The sequence below is a fragment of the Macaca nemestrina genome, chromosome 9 (genome assembly GCF_043159975.1).
Source record: "Macaca nemestrina isolate mMacNem1 chromosome 9, mMacNem.hap1, whole genome shotgun sequence".
Classification (NCBI taxonomy): domain Eukaryota; kingdom Metazoa; phylum Chordata; class Mammalia; order Primates; family Cercopithecidae; genus Macaca; species Macaca nemestrina.
In genome coordinates this window covers 89,609,085-89,632,720 of record NC_092133.1, presented here as the reverse complement: position 1 = coordinate 89,632,720, position 23,636 = coordinate 89,609,085, and the positions used below count along the sequence as shown (strand labels likewise).

At 46.6% G+C, this 23,636-nt stretch overlaps 1 pseudogene; it reads left to right on the top strand.

Annotated features, from left to right (window-relative positions):
* The first annotated feature begins 17,368 nt into the window (after nt 1-17,368).
* LOC139356462 (small nucleolar RNA U3) lies at nt 17,369-17,545 on the top strand (annotated as a pseudogene).
* The last annotated feature ends 6,091 nt before the right edge of the window (nt 17,546-23,636 follow it).

Below are 23,636 nucleotides of genomic sequence, written 5' to 3'. Positions count from 1 at the left end.
GCTAATTTTTTTATTTTCAGTAGAGACGGGGTTTTGCCATGTTCGCCAGGTTAGTCTCAAACTCCGACCTCAGGTGATCTGCCCAAAATGCTGGGAGGCCAAGGCAGGCAGATCACAAGGTCAGCAGATCGAGACCATCCTAACACGGTGAAACCCCGTCTCTACTAAAAATACAAAAAATTAGCCGGGCGTGGTGGCAGGCGACTGTAGTTCCAGCTACTCGGGAGGCTGAGGCAGGAGAATGGCTTGAACCCGGGAGGCGGAGCTTGCAGTGAGCTGAGATCACACCACTGCACTCCAGCCTGCGCAACAGAGTGAGACTCCGTCTTAAAAAAAAAAAAAAAAAAAGTGCTGAGAGGTCTCCCACTGCACTCCAGCCTTGGTGATAGAGCAAGACTCCCGCTCAAAGGCCAGCGCAGTGGCTCATACCTATAATCCCAGCACTTTGAGAGGCTGAGGTGGGCAGATGACTTGAGGTCAGGAGTTTGAGACCAACCTGGGCAACAGGGTGAAAGCCTGTCTTTACTAAAAATACAAAAATTAGCCAGGTGTGGTAGCACATGCCTGTAGTCCCTGCTACTTGGGAGGCAGAGGTAGAAGAATCGCTTGAACTCAGGAGGCAGAAGTTGCAGTGAGCTGAAATCACACCATGTAGCCTGCGCAACAAAGCAACACTGCCATCTCAAAAAAAAAAAAAAAAAAAAAAAAAAAGTTGTATTGAAACAAACTCTTACGCACAATATACTCTTCAGGAAGGAGCTTTATTTTTGCTTTTGACTCAGGCGGTGATGATAATTATTTCATCATGAATGACCCTGGTATGAGCAACAGAATTATGGTAATAGCCAGGTTTGCTGGTATGTGCCTGTGATACCAGCTACTTGACAGGCAGAAACAGGAGGATTGCTTGAGCTTAGGAGGTTGAGGCTGCAGTGAGCTGTGATCACACCACTGCACTCCAGCCTAGGTGACAGAGCAAGACCCTGTTTCAAAACATATACATTTCCTGCCACCCACTCCTCCCTACTGGACATTTCAGGGTTCCCTCCTGAATTGCCACACAACGCCTCAAATGGGCACGCAGCCATCAGTTACTGAAAGTGACCACACCTGGTCTATGTGTGACCCTACTACTACATTGGCACGTAGATCCAAGTGAGCCCAGGATTCCCGACTGTTCCCATAGTAGAAATTACTCAAGCTGCAAGTGAGTAAGAACCACAAATGAGGCCAGGCACAGTGTCTCACGCCTGTAATCCCAGCACTTTGGGGGGATGAGGTGGGCGGATCACATAAGGTCAGGAGGTCGAGACCAGCCTGTCCAACATGGTGAAACCCCATCTCTACTAAAAAAAAAAAAAAACGGCCGGGTGCAGTGGCTCATGCCTGTAATGCCAGCATTTGGGGAGGTGGAGGTGGGCAGATCAGGAGGTCAGGAGCTCAAGACCACCCCGGCCAACATAATGAAACCCCGTCTGTACTAAAAATACAAAAACTAGCCAGGCGTGACCAGGTGCAGTGGCTCATGCCTGGAATCCCAAAACTTTGGGAGGCCAAGGCAGGCGGATCACGAGGTCAGGAGATCGAGACCATCCTGGCTAACATGGTGAAACTCCGTCTCTACTAAAAATACAAAAAAATGAGCTGGGTGTGGGTGTCAGGCGCCTGTAGTCCCAGCTACTTGTGAGGCTGAGGCAGGAGAATGGTGTGAACCTCGGAGGTGGAGCTTGCAGTGAGCCGAGATCGGGCCACTGCACTCCAGCCTGGGTGACAGAGCAGCCTAGGCAACAGAGCAAGATTCTGTCTCAAAAAAAAAAAAAAAAAATTAACCAGGCATGGTGGCAAGCACCTGTAATCCCAGCTACTCTGCAAGCTGAGGCAGGAAAATCATCTGAACCTGGGAGGCAGAGGTTGCAGTGAGCAGAGATCATGCCACTGCACTCCAGTCTAAGCGACAGTGCGAGACTCCATCTCAAAAAAAAAAAAAAATACAAAAATTAGCTGGGCGTGGTGGCGCGATCCTGTAGTCCCAGCTACCCAGGAGACAGAGGTGAGAGAATCGCTTGAACCAGGGAGGCAGAGGTTGCAGTAAGCTGAGATCGTGCCATTGCAACATAGGGAGACTGCGTCTCAAAAAAAAAAAAAAGAACCACAGATGTAGCCAGGCACAGGGGCTCATGTGTGTACTCCGAGCTACTCAGGAGGCTGTGGTGAGAGAATCACTTGAGCCTGGAAGTTTAAGACCAGCCTAAGCAATGTAGTGAGACCCTGTCTCTAAAAAAAAAAAAATTTAGGCCGGGTGCAGTGGCTGACGCCTGTAATCCCAGCACTTTGGGAGGCTGAGTCAGATGGATCATGAGGTCAGGAGTTCAAAGTTCAAGACCAGCCTGGCCAAGATGGTGAAACCCTGTCTCTACAAAAAATACAAAAATTAGCCTGGCATGGTGGTAGATGCCTGTAATCCCAGCTACTGGAGAGGCTGAGGCAGAGAATTGCTTGAACCCAGGAGGCGGAGGTTATGGTGAGCCGAGATTGTGCCACCGCTCTCCAGCCTGGGCAACAAGAGCAAAACTCCGTCTCAAAAAAAAAAAAAAAAATTAATAAGCTAAAACAGGCTGGGAACATGGCTAAAACCCGTCTCTACAAAAAACATAACAAAAAAATTAGCCAGGTGTGGTAGCAAGTGCTGGTGGTCCCAGCTACTCAGGAGGCTGAGGTGGAAGGATCACCTGTGCCCAGGACATTGAGGCTACACTGAGCCATGATCATGCCACTGCACTACAGCCTGGGCAACAGAGTAAGACTCTATCTAAAAATAATTAAAATAATTATAAAATTAAATTTAAAACCCCAAATGTGGCTGAGTGCAGTGGCTTATGCCTATAATCCTAGCACTTTGGGAGGCCGAGGCAGGAGGATCAGTTAAGCTCAGGAGTTTGAGACCAGCCTGGGCAATTAGTGGGACCCTGTCTCTATAAGAAATAAAAACCACAAATCTACAGGAGGAACAGGAAAAGTTTTGGTAAGGCGGCATTGTCAAATCAAAGGAGAAGGAAGGAAGGTATCTCTTAGGCTCTGCAAACACATTGACACATCTCCTGAGCTTTTCTTGGTGGTGTCAGCATCCCCCAACCCCATCCCCTACTCCCAGACTTCCCCAGACACAGAAATTAATCAACACTGTACAGGATAACCAACAAAACAGAAAATAGGGTATTCCAGCCTGGACACCAGACAGTCACCATGGGACAGCCCAGCCTTCTGCAGTCACAGTGGACAGATGTTTTCACTCAGGGAATCCACTAATAAAAGGAAGATGAATGTGCATGTTAAGGGCAGAAAAGAGGGAGAAGAGGGATTACTTGACTTATAACAATTGTAACTTTGACTGAAGGAGCCTGTCTTCCGGAATCTGATGGCTTTCATAATTATGTGGTAAGAGTGGAGGCTACCTCTGTAGCAGTGCTGTAGAATAGAACACAGAAATACATAAGCTGGCCAGGCACAGTGGTTCACGCCTGTAATCCCAGCACTGTAGGAGGCAGAGGCAGGTGGATCATCTGAGGTCGGGAGTTTGAGATTAGCCTGACCAACATGGAGAAACCCTGTCTCTACTAAAAATATAAAATTAGCCTGGCATGGTGGCATATGCCTGTAATCCCAGCTACTCCGGAGGCTGGGGCAGGAGAATTGCTTGAACCCAGGAGGCGGAGGTTGTGGTGAGCCGAGATCACGCCGCTGCCCTCTAGCCTGGGCGACAGAACAGGACTCCATCTCAAAAAAAAAAAAAAAAAAAAAAAAAATTTCTACTAGCTGCATTTATAAAAGTAAAAAGAAACGGGTGAAATTAATGTTGTATTTTTATTTGATTCAATATATCCAAAATATTATAATTCACATGTGATTAATAAAGTTATCCATGAGACATTTGACATTCTTTTTTTCTGTATTAAGTTTTTGAAACCTGGTATTACAGCACATCTCAATGCAGATGCTATATTTTCCTGGGTATACTTAATTTTTATTTAGAACCCGTAAAAACAATAGTTGATGCCGGGTGCAATGGCTCAAGCCTGTAATCCCAGCACTTTGGGAGGCCGAAGCGGGCAGATCACGAGGTCAAGAGATCAAGACCATCCTGGCCAATATGGTGAAACCCTGTCTCTACTAAAAATATAAAAATTAGCTGGACATGGTGGCAGGTGCCTGTAGACCCAGCTACTCAGGAAGGTGAGGCAGGATAATTGCTTGAACCCTGGAGGCGGAGGTTGCAGTGAGCCGAGATCAGGCCACTGCACTCCACCCTGGCAACAAAGCAACAAAAGAGAAAAAACTCCAGCCTGGACACCAGACAGTCACCATGGGACAGCCCAGCCTTCTGCAGTAACAGTGGACAGATGTTTCCACTCAGGGAATCCACTAATAAAAGGAAGATGAATGTGCATGTTAAGGGCAGAAAAGAGGGAGAAGAGGACTAAAAAAGTCCGTCTCAAAAATAAAATAATAGTTGAAAAAGTAGATTCACATACCTAAGTTATTCCAAACATACTTAAAAGTCTTCCAATAACTGAATGAGTACTTGTTTTTAAATTTAAATTAAGGCAAGGACATGAAGAAATGTCAGCCCTATGTACTGTTGATAGAAATGTAAAATGGTGCAGTCATTATGGAAAACAGTTCTGGCAGATCCTCAAGAAACAAAAAATAGAATTACCATACATATGATCCAGCAATACCACTTCTGGGTCTATATGCAAAAGAATTCAAAGCAGAAACTCAGATATTGTATGTTCATGTTCATAGCAGCATTATTCACAATAGTCAAAAGGTAGAGGTGAGCCAAGTGTCCACTGGTTAGATGAATGGATGAACAAAATGTGGTATATACATACAGTATAGTTTATTATTTTTTTTTTCTGAGACGGAGTCTTGCTGTGTTGCCCAGGCTGGAGTGCAGTGGCACCATTTTGGCTCACTGCAACCTCTGCCTCCCAGGTTCAAACAATTCTCCTGCCTCAGCCTCTCTAGTAGCTGGGATTACAGGCACATGCCACCACGCCTGGCTCATTTTTGTATTTGTAGTAGAGACAGGGATTCACCATGTTGACCAAGCTGTTCTCAAACTCCCGACGTCAGGTGAACCACCCACCCCAGCCTTCCAAAGTGCTGGGATTACAGACAAAGCAAGACCCTGGCTCAAAAAGTAATAAAATAAAAAGTCAGGCTCTCAGTGGCACTAACCACATTTCTTTTTTTTTTTTTTTTCCGAGACAGAATCTCGCTCTGTCGCCCAGGCTGATGTGCAGTGGCGCGATCTTGGCTCACTGCAACCTCTGCCTCCCAGGTTCAAATGATTCTCCTGCCTCAGCCTCTCGAGTAGCTGGGACTACAGGCACGTGACACCACGCCTGGCTAATTTTTTGTATTTTTAGTAGAGACATGGTTTCACCATGTTAGCCAGGATGCTCTCGATCTCCTGATCATGTGATCCGACAGCCTTGGCCTCCCAAAGTGCTGGGATTATAGGCGTGAGCCACCACGGCCAAACTAACCACATTTCAAGTGCTCAACAACTCTGCATGGCTAAATGGCCCCCTGTATCATACAATGAGCTCTAGTCTGAGACAGAACAATGGAAGTCCCATCTTAAATCTGACCTGTTGCTCAGTCTGTGTGCTAAGGTACTGCCTTTCTTGACTTATCCTGAAGGGCTGGAGCCCCTTTATCTGACAAGCCTTGATTATTATTCTGTTATTTCACAAAATGCTGCAGTATGCTGTGGGAGTCTTACTAATATGTATAGAAGAGGCTGGGCGCAGTGGTTCATGCCTGTAATCCCAGCACTCTGGGAGGCTGAGGTGAGTGGATCACCTGAGGTCACGAGTTCGAGACCAGCCTGGCCAACATGGTGAAACCCCATCTTTACTAAAAATACAAAAATTAGCCAGGTTTGTTGGCACACGCCTGTAATCCCAGCTACTCGGGAGGCTAAGGCAGTAGAATCACTTGAACCCAGGAGGCGGAGGTTACAGTGATCTGACATCGCGTCACGGCACTCCGGGCTAGGCAACAGAGTGAGACTCTTGTCTTTTAAAAAACAAAAAAAAGTATAGAAGAAAGTGCAGCCTTCTAATATGCTATCCATCCACTTTTACTCTGTGGATGCAAAATTTATCAGAATGGAGGCATAGGAAGCTTACTCTAACTCCATTTGTCACCTCATGAAATTGTACCCTAACATGGATGACTTCACACCAAAGGCAATGATCCAATGTCTATGAATTGAAAGCAGCTTATTGTAAGGTTGTCTCATTTATGAATAGCACAGGGACTTGATATCTGAAACAGGGTGAAGGAATGCTGCCCCATAAGCATCAGAAGGGTTTGCTCTGACTTTGCCTTAAGGGTTTAATGTGGTTGGTTTTAATTTAGTTTTTAGTAGAGTATAGGGTTCCTAACAGATGCACAATATACATTTATTTCAGATAAGTATTGATTGGAAATGTGCTATTTTTATATTAGTCTTTATATTTCATTGCTGTGTGATTTAATCAAACTTTTCGATTCTCAAATATTCTTTTTGTTTGTTTTCAGTTACATGCAGCTCCTGCATATGTCTTCTTTTCTGAAAATGTATAATATCTGACTTATCCCTCAGCTTGGCAGTAAGCGCTCTAAAAAGCAAGGATGCTGGCCAGGCACAGTGGCTCACACCTGTAATCCCAGCACTTTCGAAGGCCGAGGCAAGCAGATCACAAGGTCAGGAGTTCGAGACCAGCCTGGCCAGCATGGTGAAACCCTGTCTCTACTAAAAATACAAAAAATTAGCTGGTCGTGGTGGTGCACACCTGTAATCCCAGCTACTTGGGAAGCTGAGTCAGAAGAATCATGTGAACCCAGGAGGCGGAGGTTGCAGTGAGCCAACATCGTGCCACTGCACTCCAGCCTGGGCGATAGAGCAAGACTCTGTCTCCAAAAAAAACAAAGCAAGGATGCTGGTATCCAAGACATTAAAAAATAAAAGCGCCGGGCACGGTGGCTCAAGCCTGTAATCCCAGCACTTTGGGAGGCCGAGACAGGTGGATCATGAGGTCAGGAGATCGAGACCATCCTGGCTAACACGGTGAAACCCCGTCTCTACTAAAAAAATACAAAAAAAAAAAAAACTAGCCGGGCGAGGTGGCGGGCGCCTGTAGTCCCAACTATTCGGGAGGCTGAGGCAGGAGAATGGCATAAACCCGGGAGGTGGAGCTTGCAGTGAGCTGAGATCCGGCCACTGCACCCCAGCCTGGGCGACAGAGCGAGACTCTGTCTCAAAAAAAAACAAATAAATAAAATAAAATAAATAAATAAATAAAAGCAAGGACAGAACAATTTAATTCTTCCTATCTTCTATAAGTTCTCAGTATTTGCTGACTACTAGAAATGTTTTTCTGTAAGAGTTCATGCGTATTTTAATCTTACTGCATATGCTACTGAAGTGAGCACATGTTCGCGTATATTGTTTTTTTTTTTTGGTTTTGGTTTCTTTTTATTTTTTGAGACAGAGTCTCCTCTGTCACCCAAGCTGGAGTGCAGTGGCGCAATTTTTGTTCACTGCAACCTCTACCTCCTGGATTCTAGTGATTCTGCTGCCTCAGTCTCCCTGCTGGGTTCTAGTGATTCTCCTGCCTCAGCCTCCCAAGTAACTGGGACTCCAGGCACACACCACCATGCCTGGCTTATTTTTAAATTTTTAGTAGAGACAGAGTTTCACTATTGGTTGGCCAGGCTGGTTTCAAACTACTGAATTCAAGCGATTGGCCCGCCTCAACCTCCCAAAGTGCTGGGATTACAGGCGTGAGCCACGATGCCCAGCCCACATGTATTTTCTTTTTTTTTTTCTTTTCTTTTTTTTTTTTTTTGAGATAGTGTGTCAGGCTGTCACCCAGGCTGGAGTGCAATGGCACGATCTCAGCTCACTGCAACCTCCTCCACCTCCCGGATTCAAGCGATTCTCATGCCTCAGCCTCCAGAGTAGCTGGGATTACAGGCGCCCGCCACTACACCTGGCTAAATTTTGTATTTTTAGTAGAGACAAGAATTTCACCATGTTGGTTAGACTAGTCTTGAACTCCTGACCTCAGGTGATCTACCCACCTTGGCCTCCCAAAGTGCTGGGATTACAGGCGTAAGCCACCATGCCCGGCCTTTTTTTTTTTTTTTGAGACAGGGTCTCACTCAGACTGGAGTGCAGTGGTGCGATCGTGGCTCACTGCAACCTCCACCTCCCAGGTTCAAGCGATTCTGCTGCTTCAGCCTCCTGAGTAGCTGGGATTACAGGCACATGCTACTACTTTTTTTTTTTTTTTTTTTTTTTTTTTTTTTTTTTTTTTGAGACGGAGTCTCGCTCTGTCACCCAGGCTGGAGTGCAGTGGCCGGATCTCAGCTCACCGCAAGCTCCGCCTCCCGGGTTTACGCCATTCTCCTGCCTCAGCCTCCCAAGTAGCTGGGACCACAGGCGCCTGCCACCTCGCCCGGCTAAGTTTTTTGTATTTTTAGTAGAGACGGGGTTTCACTGTGTTAGCCAGGATGGTCTCGATCTCCTGACCTCGTGATCCGCCCGTCTCGGCCTCCCAAAGTGCTGGGATTACAGGCTTGAGCCACCGCGCCCGGCCATGGCACATGCTACTACTGCATGGGGTTTCACCATGTTGGCCAGGCTGGTCTTGAACTCCTGACCTCAAATGATCTACCTGCCTCGGCCTCCGAAGTGGCGTGAGCCACCGCACCCAGCCCCACATGTATTTTGAATTAAATTATCCTGTTTTATTTAACAAGGGGAAATGGCTTTATTTAACAAGTAATCAAGGGCAACGACCAACTTCAGCTTAGTTACTGCTGCATCCAGTACAGCTGGCAAGGCCCCTGCCTGAAGGAAGGACACGAGCAATGCTGAAACAGTCCTTAGAAAGAACTTCCATATTTTATGAATATTTCAGATGTTAAAAAGTAGAGCAAAAGTGAAATTTTTTACATCCTCTGTTTTTGCTTTTTTCAAGTCAGGGTCTTACTGTGCACACAGGCTGGAGTGCAGTGGCATGATCTACACTGAGATCTACAGCTGAGACTACAGGTATGTGCCACCACACCCAGCTGTCCTCTCAGATTTTATAAACATAAATACTTTTTTTTTTTTTTGAGACGGAGTTTCGTTCTTGTTGCCCAGGCTGGAGTGCAATGGCACCATCTCGTCTCACTGCAACATCCGCCTCCCGGGTTCAAGCGATTCTCCTGCCTTGGCCTCCTGAGTAGCTGGGATTACAGGCATGCGCCACCACGCCCGGCTAATTTTGTATTTTTAGTAGAGTCAGGGGTTTCTCCATGTTGGCCAGGCTGGTCTCAAACTCCCAACCTCAGGTGATCCATCCACCTCGGCCTCCCAAAATGCTGGGATTGCAGGCATGAGCCACCGTGCCCGGCCAAAAACATTTTTTTAAAGAGATTGGCAGGGCCGGGGGGGGGGGGTCTCACTATGTTGCCCAGGCTGGTCTCGAATTGGCTTCAAGTAATTCTCCTGCTTTAGCCTCCCAAAGTGCTGGAATTACAGACATGAGCCACCACATCTAACCCATAAAGGCACATTTAAGGGGCATGATTGCCCAAGTGCATTTCAGCACCAGAAAGAACCATGAGGAGAGGATCCCAGCCATGGAAACAGGCCTGTCAGGTGTGGTCAGGATGAATGAAAACTAACTTTGTGACTAAGTCAGCCAACTTATAGGAAATCAGCAAACTGATAGGAAATAATGTTTATAGTTAACATTTTCAGAAAACCATATTGCTTTTCACTGCTTTTACAGATATCGGTAGACTGACTTACAGATTCAGTATTCATTACTTCGTTACATATTGAATCAAGTGGCCCTCTCTCTCTTAGGGGATGAAAGTTAGGCCTGGCTGGCAGAATTCAGACTGGCTGGGATAGAAGAGAAAGAGTCCCAGTTAAGACCGGTTATTTTGCTGTCCAGAAAACTCATCCCGGGGAAGCTAAGCAACTTTGCAAAAGTTGCCTAAGTGGTAAATAGCTGCACAGAAACCCACTGTGCCTGGGTCCTATTCTAATCATCTTCCTCTCAAGCCAGACTGAATTATTTGCTATGTGTGTGTGCATGTGTGTGTCTCCCTGCTTTGCCCAGTAAAAAGTACTGAAAGTACTGTACCGTAAGTACAAAGTAGTGTAAGACTGTAAAAATGAACATACAAGCTGATACCATGCAAAGCAATCTTAATGATCAATAAGAAAAATGATTGTTCTGTAACCTTCAAACTTTTTTGCCAAAACAATAAAAACTCTTTTAGTTTTAAATGTCCAGGGAAATGAAAATAGTAAAACTAATATTTATCTGGTACTATGTAATTTAATACATTAGAAATATTGAGGCTGGGCGCAGTGGCTCACACCTGTAATCCCAGCACTTTGGGAGGCCAAGTCAGGCAAACCACCTGAGGTCAGGAGTTCAAGACCAGCCTGGTCAACATGGTGAAACCATCTCTACTAAAAATACAAAAATTAGCCAGGTGTGGTGGTGGGTACCTGTAGTCTCAGCTACTTGGGAGGCTGAGACACGAGAATCACTTGGAACCGGGAGGTGGAGTTTGCAGTGAGCTGAGATCACACTATTGCACTCCAGCCTGGGTGACAGAGTAAGACTCTGAACAACAACAAGAAAGAAAGAAGAAAAGAAAGAAAGCAAGAAAGAAAGGGAAGAGAGGGCAGGGCAGGGCAGGGCAGGGCAGGGCAGGGCAGGGCAGGGCAGGGAAGGGAAGGGAAGGGAAGGGAAGGGAAGGGAAGGGAAGGGAAGGGAAGGGAAGGAGAAAGAAAGGAGAAAGAAATACTGAGAATTAGGTTTTTTTGTAAAAACCTACCAAGAGGCCCGGTGTGGTGGGAGACAAGAAGCAACACAACCACATGCACAGACATAAGTGAATGAAATAACAGACTTTCAAAGAAATTATGCAACTTGTCACTGATCATGTACACTTGTTATTCACACAGTGCTTTGTGCACTGACGAGCTGGCAACGAAGTTTATATTTTATGTAATTGCTCACACTTAATATACTGTAGTAACTGATATTTGAACCCTGTTGTTGGGAGACTGATGTTACTTAACAAAACCACGGTTAGCGAAATCCATGCATATCTGGGCCTTGTACAATGAATTCTGGCTGTATAATGTATTTGTATGACATTGGACAAGTCCCTCTGAGATAAAACCACCTATCTCTCAGAGTTACCATGCAAGGTAGTGATCACATAAATATGTTCTACACAGCAGTGGCCAGACAGCTGCCAGGCTTTTGAGTAGGAATAGTTAATATTTATGGCAGCAGCAATAAAATCTAAATTTTTTGTAGAAAATTCCAAAATTAGGCTGGGCGCGGTGGCTCAAGCCTGTAATCCCAGCACTTTGGGAGGCTGAGACGGGTGGATCACGAGGTCAGGAGATTGAGACCATCCTGGCTAACCCGGTGAAACCCCGTCTCTACTAAAAAATACAAAAAACTAGCCGGGCAAGGTGGCGGGCGCCTGTAGTCCCAGCTACTCGGGAGGCTGAGGCAGGAGAATGGCGTAAACCCGGGAGGCGGAGCTTGCAGCGAGCTGAGATCCGGCCACTGCACTCCAGCCTGGGTGGCAGAGCGAGACTCCGTCTCAAAAAAAAAAAAAAAAAAAATTCCAAAATTAGGCAGGTGCAGTGGCTCACGTCTGTAATCCCAGCACTTTGGGAGGCCAAGGCCGGCGGATCATGAGGTCAAGAGATCAAGACCATCCTGGCCAACATGGTGAAATCCCATCCCTACTAAAAATACAAAAATTAGCTGGGCATGGTGGCGCGCACCTGTAGTCCCAGCTACTCGGGAGGCTGAGGCAGGAGAATCGCTTGAACCTGGGAGGCAGAGGTTGCAGTGAGCCGAGATTGCACCACTGCACACCAGCCTGGGCAACAGAGCAAGACTCCATCTCAAAAAAAAAAAAAAAATCCAAAATTGCTTTTAGATTCCTACTGATGTGATTAAACAGAAGATTCAATACTTTATGGAAACATATATATTTCCTATGCCCAGCTAATTTTTGTATTTTCAGTAGAGATAGGGTTTCTCCATGTTGGTCAGGCTGGTCTTGAACTCCCGACCTCAGGTGATCTGCCCACCTTGGCCTCCCAAAGTGCTGGGATTACAGGCGTGAGCCACCATGTCTGGCCACTAGTCTGAAACTTCTTAAGTCTTACCTAAATTATCGAGTTTTGAGAGGATGAAGAAGGCAGTTAGAATGTCTAAAGCAAGGTACTGTGTAACCACAGAAGAGGACTGTTGCCTTGTTTCCAGGGATGGAGGAGGCAGAATAGGGGTAAAAAGTGAGAAAAGGGATGGTGTTCCACAACAGTGTTCCGTGTTTTTCTGAGTCAGATCTACATGGGAGCTTCATTATTTGGTCTGCAATTTCTAAAATCTCTAAGTCTAGTCCCAAGTGCAAGAATGAACATATTCCAGTAACAAATAACAGATTAAATTTTTAACATTTATAATTTTAGTTTTCTATAGCATGTTCCTAAGTGTTTTATTTTATTTATTTATTTATTTATTTCTTGAAATGGAGTCTCACTCTGTCGTCCAGACTAGAGGGCAGTGGAGCAATCTTGACTCACTGCTACCTCCACCTCCCAGGTTCAAGCTATTCTCATTCCTCAGCCTCTGGAGTAGCAGGGATTACAGGCATGTGCCACCACACCAAGCTAATTTTGGTATTTTTTAGTAAAGACAGGGTTTCGCCATGTTGGCCAAGCTGGTCTTGAACTCCTGGCCTCAAGTGATCCGCCAGTCTTGGCCTCCCAAAGTGCTGGGATTACAGGCATGAGCCACTGTGCCCAATCTAAGTGTGCTTTCTATATGGAACTACAGATATATCGATGAGTCATATGCATAAAGATAACAAAGTCCACGACTTTTTTTTTTTTTTTTTTTTTAAGAAACAGGGTCCTGCTCTGTCACCCAGGCTGAAGGGCAGTGGTGTGATCCCAGCTCATTGCAACCTCAACCTCCTAGGCTGAAGTAATCCTCCCACCTCAGCTTCCCAAGTAGCTAAGACTATAGGTACACACCACCACACCTGGCTAATTTTAAAATTTTTTTGTAGAGATAGGGTCTCGCTTATGCTGCCAGGGCTGGTTTTGAACTGCTGGGCTCAATCAATGCTCCCACCTCGGCTTCACAAAGTGCTGGGATTACAGGCATGAGCCACCATGCCCAACTGACTCAGTCTTTAATACAATTTTTTTCCCAGCATCTATAATATGGTCATTCAGGACAGTGTAGAAACAGCTTATCTGATGAGTGGATTGCTCATCAGATTCTGATAGTAGTCGGTGGAATTAACATTGGTAAAAAGCAGTTGAGACCTGTAAGAGCAAAGAGAGACAATTTATTTCAAGAGGGTGCCCAGACGACCTACAAACAAGTTTGTTCCAATGAGGTCCCTGAATTTGGAGAAGCAATGAAGGAGACAGGGCTAAAATAACAGAGTCGGTTGTTCCAGTGTTCCAAACGGGAAAAAAGAAACCACTAAAAACATTTTGAGGTACATCCTTCCAGAACTTTTTAATGTATATTAAAGTATACATTGTATATTTAATCCCTATACCCTAACCCATCATTCTAGGGAAATGTACACGGGATCACTATAAAAGTTCTAGATTATCTCCCTCAGCCCAGCCCCAAGTCTTCCCGAAGGCAGAAAAGTTGACCACTTGTCAGATAGGAGATTAACCTCTGCCGTGGGTGTTACGATAGCAGTAAGAACTCAGCCTCGTCCCTAAGCACCCAGTTATTGAAGTATGGAGTACATGGTACAATTCCTTATCTCTGTTAGTGGCCTCCTGTATCTATCAGGGTTCAAAGGGAGAAACACCACCAGTCACGCCTAGCGTATGTGAGATGTGTTTCAGGGATCTGACGTTACGCAACTGCGAGAGGGAGTGGAGGGCTGCAGGAACATGCTGGAACGCACCTCAGGTCTCCCGTTCTCCGCGCCTCTGACCTCGGCAGCCAGGACGTCTCGTAGAGGGAAGGGACCCTTCTCCACTGAGCTGCACACGCCTGGCCCCGGAAAGGCGAGGAGTAGCCAAAAGAGGCTCTCGGCCGGGCGCGGTGGCTCATGCCTGCAGTCTCAGCACTTTGGGAGGCCCAGGCAGGCCGGTCGGTCGCTTGAGCTCCGGAGTTCGGGAGCAGCCTAGCCAACATGGAGAGACCCCCGTCTCCACTAAAAATACAAAAAATGTAGCCGGGGGTGGTAGCACCCGTTCGTGGTCCCAGCTACCGGAGCGGTTGAGGCGAGAAGAGGCTGAGGCTGCAGTGAGCCGTGATCACACCACCGCACTCCAACCTGAGCCACAGAGCCAGACTAGGTCTCAAGAAAAAATCAGAGGCCGGTGGTAGCCGCTCTCCGCAGAGCCTGGGAGTCCGCGTCCCGCCCCGCTCAGCAGGCGCGCCCGGCCCCGCCACCGCTGGCGGCGCAGGAAGGGCGCTCTGGGCCACGTGGTCCCGCGGCCGCCCCCCCTCCCCAGCTCCGGGCGGACAAGGGCGGCCTGCTCGGGGAGGAGCCCGCGTTGGGCGGGCTCAGTGCTTCCTGATACCAGGCGGCTGGGAGGCAACTTAGTTTTCTGAGGAAACTTTGTTTTATTTTTCTTTGTCCGCAAAAGAGGTCAGCCCTATCCCTTGTTTCCCATTTTTCGCGGGTCTCTCTCATTGCCCCCAAACACCAGTTTTAACCACAGTTAAACTGGGAAAGAGTTGGGCATGGTGGTGGCACGCGCCTGTGGTCCCAGCTACCCGAGAGGCTGAGGACGGAGAGATCGCTTGAGCCCGGGAGGTCGAGGCTGCAGTGAGCCGGGATCGCACCACTGCACTCTAGCCTGGGCGACACAGTGAGACCTTCAACAAAAAAATAATTTAAAAAACAAGGCCGGGCACGGTAGCTCACGCCTGTAATCCCAGTACTTTGGAAAAAGGAGACGGACGGATTGCTTGAGCAATCCGTTCAAGATGAGCCTGGGCAACATAGCGAGACCGCGTCTCTATAAAAAGAAAAACACAAATATTAGCGGGGTGTGCTGGCCAGAGCCTGTGGTCCCAGCTACTCGGGAGGCAAAGATGGGAGGATCGCTTGAGCTCGGGAGGCAGAGGTTGCAGTGAGCACAGACTGAGCCAATGCACTCCAGTCCGGGAGAAAAAGCGAGACCCTGTCTCCAAAAAGTAAAAAAAATTAAAAAAAAAATTTAAAAAGGGAATGGTGGCGGGAAAGGAAGGATAAGGAGAGATTTGCTAAAGGATATACATAAGTACAGCTATCTGATTTTCTGTGCCATAGGATGACTGTGGTTCACCATAATAGTTTCAAATAGCTAGGAGAAAAATATTGAATGTTCCCAACACAAAAAAATGATAATTATTTGAGATGATGGATGTTAATTATCCTGATCTCTATACGTTACATGTATCAAAACATCATCACTATGTACTCCATGAATATGTACAATTATTTGTCAATTAAAAATTATTTTAAAAAGATCAACTGATCTTTATGAACTACCTTTTTTCCCCACCCTCTGTTGTAGGAGGGAATAAAACTTTAAAGCCAACTTTATTAAGAACCATTATGATGAAGATTTTATAAAAAGCTCAGATTTGGCCAGGCACAGTGGCTCATGCCTGTAATCCCAGCACTTTGGGGGTCCCAGGTGGGTGGATCACTTGAGGTCAGGAGTTTTACACCAGCTTGGCTAACGAATGGTGGAACCCCATCTCTACTAAAAATACAAAGATGAGCTGGGCGTGGTGGCATGTGCCTGTAATTCCAGGTACTTGGGAGGCTGAGGTGGGAGAATTGATTGAATCTGGGAGGTGGAGGCCGCAGTGAGCCAAGATGGAGCCACTGCACTCCAGCCTGGGTAACAGAGCGACTCTGTCTCAAAAACAAAAACACAAACAAAACAGGTTACCTTAGGTGAGGTATGGTGAGGTTAGATGCAGTACAGGAGTCACAAACCAGTTTTACAAGTTTTACAGTTTTAGTTTTTGTTTTCTGAGACAGTCTTTCACTTCCTCAGGCTGGAGAGTAGTGGCGCTCCAGACTCTCAGAGGAGGTTGCTCCTCCACCTCCCAGTTTCAAGTGATTCTCCTTCCTCAGCCTCCCGAGTATCTGGGACTACAGGCGCGCACCACCACACCCGCCTAATTTTTGTATTTTTAGTAGAGACAGGGTTTCACCATGTTGGCCAGACTGGTCTTGAACTCTTGGCCTCAAGTGATTTGCCTGCCTCTGCCTCCCAAAGTGCTGGGATTACAAGCGTGAGCCACCATGTTGGCCCAAGTTTTAGTTTGGTACTCTCATTTCCCTGGGGCTTCACACAAGGCCACTCAGCAGGAACAGAAGGGGTCACTAGGCAGAGGGAGTGAGGGGGGAACTGCGGAAGAGCTTTTGTTGTGGTTTTTGCAGGAAGAGAAGGGTTAGGCAAGGCCAACAGGTTTGGGATTAGCTAATTTGAGTAATTTCTGGGGGCTGAAGGACATGGGGGCTGACTCTAGTTGTCTAGTAGCTGGCCCTGGAGTGATTAGGCTGGGTGTATAATGGTCCCTAGTGTTTGAGCCTGATAACGGAGGTGGTTGGGGATGCAGACATAATCGGCAGCTCAAGAAGAGGAACTGACTTTTAGCCAGAGCCTAAAAACAAGTCAAGACAGCACACACCCACACACAAACTACATTGCCTGAAACAATATTCTTTAAAGATATTTACCTAAAGGGCCACAAATTTAATTAAATCCCTGATCCTGAAACTTCAATACTCCCCATTGACTGTATAAAATTATCTTCAGGTTTTTTTTTTTTTTTTTTTTGAGGAGTCTCGCTCTGTGGCTCAGGCTGGAGTGCAGTAGAGCACTTGGCTCACTGCAACCTCCACCTTCTGAGTTCAAGCAATTTTTCTGCCTCAGCCTCCAGAGTAGGTGGGATTACAGATGTGTGCCACCACGCCCAGCTGATTTTTGTATTTTTAGTAGAGACGGGATTTCACTATGTTGGCCAGGTTGGTCTTGATATCCTGACTTCAGGTGATCCACCTGCCTCAAGCCTCCCATAGTACTGGGATTACAGGCGTCAGCCACCGCACCAGGCCTGTATTTTTAGTAGAGAAGGGGTTTCACCTTGTTGGCCAGGCTGGTCTCAAACTCCTGACCTTAGGTGATTCACCTTCCTCAGCCTCCCAAATTGCTGGGATTACAGGTGTGAGCCACTGTGCCTGACCATTTAGAAATATTTTATCACTCAAAAATTAGGCAGCTTTCAGGGATCATTTCTGTAGTTGGTTACTAGAGAACTTTCTGTGAAAGTGTAGAGCCCCGGAAACGACAGGAGGTGCAGTTTTCTCCTGAGTGTGAAGCCGGTGTTGCTATCACCATTGATGTTTCTTTTTTTTTTTTTTTTTTTGAGACGGAGTCTCGCTGTGTCGCCCAGGCTGGAGTGCAGTGGCGCGATCTCGGCTCACTGCAAGCTCCGCCTCCCGGGTTCACGCCATTCTCCCGCCTCAGCCTCCGAGTAGCTGGGACTACAGGCGCCCGCCACCACGCCCGGCTAGTTTTTTGTATTTTTAGTAGAGACGGGGTTTCACCATGTTAGCCAGGATGGTCTCGATCTCCTGACCTCGTGATCCACCCGCCTCGGCCTCCCAAAGTGCTGGGATTACAGGCTTGAGCCACCGCGCCCGGCCACCATTGATGTTTCTTCTCCTCCGGGGGGAGTGAGAGGGAGAGGACACAGGCTGAGTGGTTTCAGTTACCAAAGGAAAAAAATATATTTACAGCAATGCTTTTTATGTATTTATTTTTCTGAGACAGAGTCTTGCTCTGTCACCCAGGCTGGAGTGCAGTGGCATGATCTCGGCTCACTGCAACCTCCGCCTCCCAGGTTTAAGCAATTCTCCTGCCTCAGCCTCTGGAGTAGCTGGGATTACAGGTATGCACCACCACGCCCAGCTAAATTTTGTATTTATAGTAGAGACGGGGTTTCACCATGTTGGCCAGGCTGGTCGCGAATTCATGACCTCATGATCCGCCCACCTTGGCCTCCCAAAGTGCTGGTATTATAGGTGTGAGCTACCACGCCTGGCCTGCTTTTTATTTTTTATTTCATTTTATTTTATGATTTATTTTTTTTTTCTGAGACTGAGTCTTGCTCTTGTTGCCCAGGCAGGAGTGCAGTGGTTCAATCTCGGCTCACTGCAAACTCCACCTCCTGGGTTCAAGCGATTCTCCTGCCTCAGCCTCCCGAGTAGCTGGTATTACAGATGCCTGCCACCACGCCCAGCTAATTTTTGTATTTTTAGTAGAGATGGGGTTTCACCATGTCGGTCAGGCTGGTCTCCAACACCTGACCTTGTGATCCGCCAGCCTCGGCCTCCCAAAGTGCTGGGATTACAGGTGTGAGCCGCTGCAGCACCCGGCCAGTAATGTTTTTCTTTTTTCTTTTTTTTTTTTTAAGGGTTTCACTCTCGTTGCCCAGGCTGGACTGCAATGGCACGATCTCTGCTCACTGCAACCTGCGCCTCCCGGGTTCAAGCGATTTTCCTGTCTCACCCTCTCGAGTAGCTGGGATTACAGGCATATGCCACCATGCCTGCCTAATTTTGTATTTTTAGTAGAGACAGGTTTCTCTGTGTTGGCCAGACTGATCTCGAACTCCTGACCTCAGGTGATCCGTCCACCTCAGCCTGCCAAAGTGCTGGGATTACAGGCACGAGCCACCGCGCCTGGCCCAGTAATGCTTTTTAAAGAGTCGAAAAGCACCTCAGAGCGCTGGTTTATCTGTAATCTTTTTTTTTTTTTTTTTTTTTTTGAGACAGAGTCTTGCTCTGCTGCCCAGGCTGGAGTACAGTGGCACAATCTCACTGCAACCTCTACCTCCTGGGTTCAAGTGATTCTTCTCCCTCAGCCTCCCGAGAAGCTAGAATTACAGGCACAGGCACATGCCACCACACCCAGCTAACTTTTGTATTTTTTGTAGAGACGGGGTTTCACCATGTTGGCCAGGCTGTTCTCGAACTCCTGACCTTGTGATCTGCCCGCCTCGGCCTCCCAAAGTGCTGGGATTACAGGCGTGGAGCCACCGCGCCTGGCCTATCTGTAATCTTTTGTCCAAAAACAATAAAAGGAAAGAGCAAAATGTCTGTTAACTTTGTTATATATCCACAATTTTCTGTATGTTTAAAATATTCCATTTTTTTTTTTAAATGGAAGTTAATAAGAGAAAAAGAAAGGTAGAGAGAAAGAGAAAATGCATGCTGTCCTGTCCCTTGCACATTTTGATCCAAATGAAGTTTTCTGACTCTCCTGAGGCTCCATAGAGATGAAGGCATCTAACTGTACAGTTTTTGGTGGGAAAACTCATGATCAGACTAAAAGATGACTTAGAATGAAGAAAGAGCTGGCCAGGTGTGGTGGCTCATGCCTGCCTATAATCCCAGCACTTTGAGAGGCCAAGGCAGGTGGATCACTTGAGATCGGGAGTTCCAGACCAGCATGGCCAACATGGTGAAACCCTGTCCCTACTAAAAATACAAAAATTGGCTGGGCGCGGTAGCTCATGCCTGTAATCCCAGCACTTTGGTAGGCCAAGGCGGGTGGATCACCTGAGGTCAGGAGTTCGAGACAACCCTGGCCAACACGGCAAAACCCCATCTCTAGTAAAAATACCAAAAAAAAAAAAATGTAGCTGGGCATGGTGGTGGGTGCCTGTGATCCCAGCTGCTCAGGAGGCTGAGGCAAAAGAATCGCTTGAACGCGGGAGGCGGAGGTTGCAGTGAGCCGAGATCACACCATTGCACTCTAGCCTGGGAGACAAGAGGGAAACTCCGTCTCAAAATATAAATAAATAAAATAAAAGTAAATAAATAAAAATACAAAAATTAGCCAAAAATTGCTTGAACCTGGCAGGCAGAGGTTGCAGTGAGCCCAGATCGTGCCACTGCACTCTAGCCTGGGCGACAGGGTGAGACTCTGTATCAAAAAAAAAAAAAAAAAAAAAAAGGGTGAGGAGCTAGAACTTAGCTTACTAACATCCAAGTAAGGCCCTCAGTTGCTTGCTTGGCCTGCTGGGGAAATGGGCAAAGTAAGGGCAGCCACTCCACCAACACTAGCCACTACCACCTAATCAAGCTGTGGTCTTTTATTGGGCAAAGAAACCAATTCAAGCAAGTAACCAGCAAGCTCAGGTATCCCATAATCCTTCTTTCACTATTTAATACATAGTAAAAAATGTTATTTGAAAGAACTGTCAAGTTCTCTGAAAGAACTGCAAATAACCTAGGGGTCCAGCCTTCCTGGTGGTAGCTCACTTCAGTGAGCATCAGAGCAGCTTCGAAGTTGCAGTTTTCTATATTAGTCAAGAAAATTAACCAGACAAGGCTGTGACTGCCGAATTTGCCTCTTCCCACCTGGGTTATCTCTGCCTCCTAGAGCACCTCACTTCAAGAAGAAAACTGACATTTGGACAGGGACTATACTGTGACTAGACAGGTCAGTTGGCTTTCTCACTTCATTCTCCTCTCAGATGGGAAAGGGACGAGAGGAGGGGTTTAGGAGACAGCCTGAAAAGCCCGTTTCTTACTAGGATCTAGATGCAGTAGATGAGAACAGACCCTGGAATCAGATGGGGCCTCCAGCCCCCATACAACTTCCAGCTCAGCCATCTGGAAGCTGGGTGACTCAGTTTCTTTCTGCCAAATGGTGGTAGTATCTACTGCTGGGTTGTTATGAGGTTTCAATGGGATTAAGTAGAATAGTGCAAAGCATAGTGAGAATGCAGTATGTGTTAGCTACAGTTATTGCTATTTAACAGATACTATGATTTTTGAGCAAGAGACATCTCTGAACCTTGGTGATCCCTGCCTACTTAATGGCACTGTCCTGGGGGAAAGGGGAATCTCAGCTTAATAGGTAAGGTAATTTTTCAAGAACTACTAAGTAGAAGATTTAAAAACCTCTGTAACACTCCAAACCTGTAACCAATTGTACGGATGAGGAGTTTCTAGAGGGGAACTTGTTTTTTAAAACTCACAATACTGGCCAGGCGCGGTGACTCACGCCTGTAATCCCAACACTTTGGGAGGCCAAGGCGGGTGGATCATGAGGTCAGGAGTTCGAGTTTAGCCTGGCCAAAGTGGCGAAACCCCATCGCTACTAAAAATACAAAAATTAGCCAGGCCTGGTGGTGGGCACCTCTAATCCCAACTACTGGGGAGGCTGAGGCAGGAGAATCGCTTGAACCTGGGAGGCAGAGGGTGCGGTGAGCGAAGACCGTGCCACTGCACTCCAGCCTAGGCGACAAGAGCAAGACTCCATCTCAAAAAAATAAAAAAAATTAAAAAAAAATGCCTGACAATATTTATTAAAAAGTATTAAGTTTTTGGCCGGGCGCGGTGGCTCACGCCTGTAATCCCAGCACTTTGGGAGGCCAAGGCAGGTGGATCATGAGGTCAGGAGATCAAGACCATCCTGCCTAACATGGTGAAACCCTGTCTCTACTAAAAATACAAAAAGATTAGCAGGGCATGGTGGCAGGTGCCTGTAGTCCCAGCTACTCGGGAGGCTGAGGCAGGAGAATGGTGTGAACCCGGGAGGCAGAGCTTGCAGTGAGACGAGATTGCACCACTGCACTCCAGCCTGGGCAACAAGAGCGAGACTCCGTCTCAAAAAAAAAATAATAATAAAGTTTTTGATAATAATCAATGTACATAAACAACAGGAAATAATCAGGCAGGTCAATCTGTAAGAAGCAACATTTTGCAATTCAATTGTTTTAAACCATAGATCTTAAAGGTATACCTCTGTGAAGATGCTCTCAAGCATCAAGGTGCTCTGTGAATGTTTAGATTTCAGAGCTTAGGTAAGACATTTCTATGCACACAGAGGTGAAAGGGCTACAGATAAGGAGGTGGTCCAGGTGGACCAGGTGTGGATGAGCATTTGCCAGTTGATAAAGTGAGCCCAGTGTGGAAAAGGCCAAGGACCTGTGGCATCATTCTGATTGATGCCAAGTCTTCACTGTGGAAGAAAGCCTACATGTGACTGTGCTAGTACTCAATGCTGAAAAAGATATAGTGGACACCTGGGATGACTCCTTAGGACGGCAGGAAGTTCATAATCAGGCCAAAGTACTAGTCTTGCATTCAGAGAAGACCATCTCCAACAACTATTACCTCATTTATGAATAATGGAGAACTGTCAAATTTGAGTGAGGGGATCAAAGGTCCACTTAGCTCAGAGGTTTTTTTTTCGTTTTGTTTTTTGTTTTAAAAACTTTTAAAATACAGACCGGGTCTCACGATGTTCCCCAGGCTGGTCTTGAACTCCAGGGCTCAAGCAATCCACTGGCCTTGTCCTCCCAAAGTGCTGGGATTACAGGTCTGAGCCACCGCGCCCAGCTAGAGAGACTCTTAATACAAAGATTGCATGAATATATCTTCTTGCAACTGGTTTGACAGTCCCTAAGTTCTGAAGTATTACTAGTCTTTTGGTTTAATTTTCTTTCTTTCTTTCTTTTTTTTTTGAGACAGAGTCTTGCTCTGTCAGCCAGGCTGGAGTACAGTGGCAAAATCTTGGCTCACTGCAACCTCCGTCTCCCGGGCTCAAGCAATTCTCCTGCCTCATCCTCCTGATGAGCTGGGATTACAGGCATGTGCCACCACGCCCAGCTAATTTTCGTATTTTTAGTAGAGACAGGGTTTCACCATGTTGGCCAGGCTGGTCTTGAACTCCCGACCTCAGGTAATCTGCCTGACTCAGCCTCTCAAAGTGCTTGGATTACAGGCGTGAGCTCTTTTGGTTTAAGTTTCCTAATATTTGATTTAAATTGGCTACTTGAATTTTTCTCTCCAGAAACATCTTTCTACAGCATGAGCTGTGATGCAGTCTATTTATTTATTTTTATTTTTTATTTATTTATTTTTTTTGAGACAGAGTTTTGCACTTGTTGCCCAGGCTGGAGTGCACTGGCACAATCTTGGCTCACTGCAACCTCTGCCTCCTGGATTCAAGCGATTCTCCTGCCTCAGCCTCCAGAGTAGCTGGGACTACAGGCACGTGCCACCATGCCCAGCTAATTTTTTTGTATTTTTGGGAGAGACAGGGTTTGGCCATGTTGCCCAGGCTGGTCTGGAACGCCTGACCGCAAGTGATCCACCCACCTCGGCCTCCCAGTCTTGGGATTACAGGCGTGAGCCACCGCGCCTGGCAGGCCACAACTTCTTAAGGATACCTACCTATCTGATTTTCACCCCCTTCCTATGGTGCTAAATATCTATCTGATTTTTGCAGGAACTATTTTCTGTAATTTGGCCTCAAATTACATAGTTTTCTCTTCTGACATTTTTACCTCTTCTGACAGCTCCTGCTTTACTCTTTCCGTTCTCTTTCTTGGAACTAGCTTTTTTTTTTTTTTTTTTTTTTTTGACAAACTCCTTCCTTCATCACAGTCATCCCACTCATCATCTGACACTATTTTGAGCACTCCTTTACTTTCTCTGGTGATTTAGAAAATAACGTTCAG